The sequence below is a fragment of the Ceratotherium simum genome, chromosome 32, assembly GCF_057802395.1.
Source record: "Ceratotherium simum simum isolate JZ-2026a chromosome 32, ASM5780239v1, whole genome shotgun sequence".
NCBI classification, from domain to species: domain Eukaryota; kingdom Metazoa; phylum Chordata; class Mammalia; order Perissodactyla; family Rhinocerotidae; genus Ceratotherium; species Ceratotherium simum.
This window is the reverse complement of record NC_141931.1, coordinates 27,858,854-27,864,390: the sequence shown is the minus strand read 5'-3', so window position 1 is coordinate 27,864,390 and position 5,537 is coordinate 27,858,854. Positions and strand designations below refer to the sequence as shown.

Genomic DNA, 5,537 nt, shown 5'->3' with positions numbered 1-5,537 from the left:
AGTAGGATCTGAGGGTGGAGTTTTCAGCCCCCTGATATCAAAAGGGTCACTTATAGAGCATTTGCACAGGCCCAGTTGATGGGTTGGTGGTCTTAACTGGCCTGAATGAGACAATGGGGGGAATCTCAGTTCCTTCAAGATAACTCTTGATTACTCTGTTGGTAAGATGGGTCAGTTGAATTGGTCCTAGTGGGCCCATGGTTACATGTCCACTCTCCGTGGGACCCTCCCATTCCTGCCTTTGGGGAGCACTGGCTATTTTCCTGGAGCCCTCCCTCCTTCCCCACTCCTCCGCCTGTGCATGGAAGAGGCCTCTGATGCAACCAGCCCAGGCCTTTTTGCTAGGAGTCATGGATTTGACTTAAAGCTTGATTTGATGCCATGCTTAGACTTACCCTGGGTTTCTGTGATTGTGCATCATTCTTCTCACGATCCGAGGGCCCAGCGCCTACCTAACTGCCTCTTGTCTCCGGAATTTGTTCCCAGTCTCCCACCTCACTGTGACTCTGCTTCTCCTCATACTCACTGCCCACCCCTCAGCCCCTAAAAACAAGGGATGCAGTGACAAAGAGGTGAAAGTCTGGGCCAGCAGAGCAGAGGGAGCAGGGATGTGGATGGCCTTCCTTGCAAGGAGGGCGGGAGGAGCCGTGGGGAGGAAAGCCTTCCAGTTGGTGGGGCAAGCACTGCCCTCCGGGTGAAGACCTAACTCCTCCCGCTGGGCCTTCGGGCGGACTCCAATTCCTCACACCCTTCCCTACTTCCCCCTGCATATTTTGCCTCATTAGTGTCCCCTGATGTTCAGTCTTTCCCGTTCTTTCTCTGTCATGTTTGGCAAACTTCATCTGGTATGCTTTGAAGTCTTCATCTTAAAGTTTCTGAGAAATCAGGTAGGATGCTATTCAAATACAGTTCAAATACAATTGCATTTTGCATTTATTTCCCGATGCTTTATATATATATGTATAAAGTACCCAACTAAGCCACTAGAAAGAACTTGAAAGGAAGATGACACCACTACCACTCTCAAGTGGCCTCCTTGAAGATCTGGGGAGGTGAGCTGACAAACGGACCTGGAATCCTAAGTGCCCCAGGCTGCCACCCGGGTGACAGGCGGGCTGGGTCTGGAGGTAGAATGTGCTCTCTGACCTTCAGCCATGAGGGCCCCCAGCTGAGCTCCCCAGGGACGGCCACACCTGTCCCTGCATTTCACCCATCCCCTCAAGAGGCCCAAGGCAGTTTCCCAGGCCCAGACATGGGGAACTTCCAAGGGCTGGGTCTGGAACAAGGCCTTTCCAGGTCACAGTGGCTCCGAGAGCTGGACTCCCAGCACAAAACACTCTAAGCTGGAGGTCTGCTCTAGGCAGGCAGAGAGGGTGGCAGGCGTAGCTAAAGGCTTCCTGGAAACAATGAGCCGGGCCTGCTTTCACCTGTTGTTCTCTGCCCTGACAGCTGTGGGAGATGAATGAGCCTAGCTGAGCCAGCGGCAAGGGGAAGGCTGGCTCCAGCCCGTGTGTGGCCTGTGCACACACACACCACTGCGAACATATCCTTTGGAATGTGACTGAGACTCAGGCTGGAGCCTCTTGGTGCAGGACTCACCAACTCCGATGCCACCATGGCTAGGAGCTTGTGTCGACCTGAGCCTGACGTGTGCATGTCACAGGGTCTTGGACTGAGTTCCTGGTGATTGTACCTCCAGGAAGATGCCCTCATTCTCTTTGTTATATACGTGGATCTCTAGGGGCCAAGGGAAACCGCAACCTGCACGGAGGAGGCAGCGTGGCTGCGCCGTGCTTTCCATCCAGGTCTGTTCTGGAAGCACCCCCCACAGGCCGCACCTGCCACCACTGCTCCTCAGCCACCCAGGAGGCCAATGAGAACAGATGACCCGTGACAACCACCATCTCATGGCCTTCCCCTGCACATTTTGCCTGCTCACGGGTGTCATAGCCCTGATGTTCAGAACTCTCCGTCTCTCTCTGTCATACTAGGCAAACTTCATCTGGGATGCCTCCAAGTCCTTACCTTATAGATTCCCAGAATTTAGGCAGGATGCCATCAGTGCGGTTCAAAAACATTTGCATTTTGCATTTATTTCTCAATGCTTAATACAAATGAAACACCAAGGCCATTAGAAATAACATAAGTGCTAAAATTGGAACAGTCCAGAGATTAGCATGGACCCTGCACAAGGATGACATATAAGTTTGTGAAGCGTTCCATATTTGGAGATGTGTTAACTCATCTTATTGCAACAATCAATTTGCAATATATACAAATATAAAATCGTGACTTTGTACACTTTAAACAATGTTATTAAGTGTGTTAAACAATGTTATTTGTGAATTACATCTCAATAAAGCCAGAAAACAAAAGAAAGAACTTAAAAGGAAGATGACACAATTACCACTCTCAAGCAGACTGCTTGAAGATTTGGAGAGGCACGCTGGCAAATGGACGTGAAATATTGCCAGGACAGCACAAGAAAGAATATGGTTCTGTGCCCACAGACACGCTACAGAAGCGAACGCTATGAAATGAGGAAGGATTCACCCAGCCCTGGGTGTTGGGAAGGTCCAAATATTGTGAAGGATGAAGCCGTGTGATTCTATGTGAGGGTCTAATATCAATGCCAGAAATCAGGTTGTCTTGCATGTGGAAGAAGAGTGTGTGGAATTGCCCAAATCCCAACGTATTGGGAGGGCGAGTGAGTGTGGTTCTGTCCCTGGGGGAGGCAGGAAGCCCATTTCAAGAAACAACCCCCAGCTCTATCATTCCTGAATTACCAGTTAAATGGGATTAAGATTTTTTTCTTCATTACTGAAATAATTAATCTGTGTTTATGGTTGAAAATTTAGAATATACAAGTGAAGAGCAGAAGAAAATACAAAGCACGTGTATTCTCACCCACAGTTACAGTTCGTCCTTCCAATCTTTTTTCTCTGCATGAGCAGAGTTTTGCTAAATTACAATTTCTTAAATAAAGCATTGATTCAGAGTATGTGTATCTTAGATTGTGCTGTTGTTGCACGTGTTCAAAGGTGGCTCAGTGACAGCGTGACCCCTCAGGTGTGCAGGAGGGCTAAGAAGAGTTACCCTTTGGGAATGTGACTATGACTTGTCACATCATCCCTTGGATTTATCGTCACATTGGATGCGTTCATATAAAGAAAGGCCAGCCCCTCTACCTGCCATCTCCTCAGCCCCCAACACAGTCCCCTCCAAAATCACCACCAATTTCACCTTTGTTTTCTATGACATGTGTCTGTGATACAGTGTGCAGAGTTGAGCATATTTGAAATACTTCTTATAACTCCCCGCCTCTTCATAAACCTCTTCGGTTCAAGAGTAGTGAGCCCACAGGGGCAGAAAGATGAAGAAAAATAGTTGTATGCACCCAGACGTGACCCCTGACCTCAAGGAAATGTCCACTTTGGGAGAGGCCTTATCTAGATTAAAAACAATCATATAGGGGCCGGCCATGGCCTAGTGGTTAAGTTTGGAGCACTCCACTTTGGCAGTCCTGTTCGGTTCCTAGGCGCAGACCTACACCACTGATCAGCAGCCGTCCTGTGGCGGCGACCCACAAACAAAATGGAGGACGATGGGCACAGATGTTAGCTCGGGGCTAATCTTCCTCAGCAAAAAAATAAAATAAAATAAAATCATATAATACAAGTTGAATGTTTATGGGCTTGAGTAATGTAAGAGCTGGGGAAGAACTGAGAAATAATCTGGTCCCCACCCCCCACTTTTGTATTACAGATGAGGAAAACTGGTTCTAGAAACAGACTTATCCACAGCCCTCTTGCAAAGCCCCAAAATGCTTGTTTCTGAGCCCTAATGTAACCTTTCAGCAGTTTTGGTGCCTTCTGGTTCCAGTACATACGCATCAACACATTTTTACTGAGTTTGTAGTAAGTCACTGTGACTCATGCCATCTTCCTCCTAAAGGCAAAATCTCCAGGAGCGAGTTAGAGGATGCAGGGCCTTCCTCCCCCCAAAGGGTTAAGTGGGGACTGGTGAAGTAAGTGCTGGTCCCAATGGCGTTTGGACAGGAAAAGAACTTGGGGGCTGTTTTTCTTCTCTGAAAGCCAATCCCAGTGGAGTCGCTGGGGTTTTTAAAACCAAATGTCTTTACAGCCTGAAACGAAAAACCATGACCTCAGCAGTCACACATGCAGCCCCGCTGCTATACATTTAGCATCGGCCGCGCTCCAGGCGGCCTGTAAATAACCCAAGTCTGCGGGGCACATGTGGGGAGGACGAGCTGCCGTCAGAAATGGTTTTAGTTGGAAGGCAGAGGCTCCAGCCCTGTGATTGTTCCAGTCATCTGTTAGTGATTTCCCGCTCCCGTTAAAGCCAGACACTGGGTCCGTTTGCGTCGTTGCAGACTGTCATAAGGGATTCGTTTTTATTGCTTGGACTCCAGTCTCTGAACCACATCAATTACAGCCCTTTGTGTTACGGATGGGGGGTGTGAAACAAAATGACAGTCTTGTTGTGGCGGAACAGTTCACAGATTGTACCGGGACAGGATCCCATGTTCACCGTGAAAACAGAGGAGGGGGAATAAATCGAGATTCTAGGCTGCAGAGACAGATCAGCCCCCCCAAAATACAAACGCCTAATCACTATCGGCAAATCATCGCGTCGGGAAGTTTAGGCTGCATTCAAACCTAACTTTGCAAGGTCAGGCAATGGAGACCCAAAACCCAGACTTAAGGAGTAATTTCCAGAGTTATCAAAACAATGTACCACTATTATTATTATTATTCAGAACAGCCTATGGAAAATTTAGTTGTTATTAACTAGCCTCGTGGAGACTGTAAGACACACAGTGGACCAGCCAGAGAAGAGAATTGGGGTTTGTCCTGGCTCTTCCATGAATTTGCTCCGTGACCTTGGGCATGTCATGGACGTTGAGCCTCAGTTTCCTGTTCTGTTAGATTAAGGGTTTAGATGATCCGAATTTCCCTCCATCTCTAACTCTCTAGGGCTCCAAGCACCTTTATGAGACATGGAAAGAAAACCATCAGCAGATAAAGTCACCGTGACTTGAGAAATCATCGTACCGGAGGGGTAAACGTTGCTGAGCTGTGCACACCCGAAGCATTTCGGACAGAAGGCCTGTGCCTTCCCAGAGGCCACAATCAAAGACGGCTGTCATTGCAATAACAAGAATCCCAGGGCACAGGTGGAATTTAGGTTCTAAATCACAAAGCCTACATCGTGAAGGCCTCTAAAGAGCTACTTTATGACACTCTCCAGCCTCCTGATAACCGTGTTCTGCCTTCGAGGTAACCCCCACCCAGGAGAAGAGCAGAGGCTACACTGTAGGAGAAGGGACCCTGGAAAGTATACAAAGAACAGTCTTTTGTCTTCAGGGAACTCCTGCACCTCGCAGAACAGGCCTGACTTGGCCAAAGGACGCCCCCAGCACCCCCGAGGAGGCTCACCAGCCACAACAGTTCCATCAAATCCTGGCAAAAAGAGAAGTCTGCCATCAGAAGTTTGCAGTCTGTCTTCTCTCTTGC

The 5,537-nt window shown here is 48.4% G+C and overlaps 1 pseudogene; it reads left to right on the top strand.

Annotated features, from left to right (window-relative positions):
* The first annotated feature begins 2,130 nt into the window (after positions 1 to 2,130).
* LOC147912990 (U6 spliceosomal RNA) lies at positions 2,131 to 2,229 on the top strand (annotated as a pseudogene).
* The last annotated feature ends 3,308 nt before the right edge of the window (positions 2,230 to 5,537 follow it).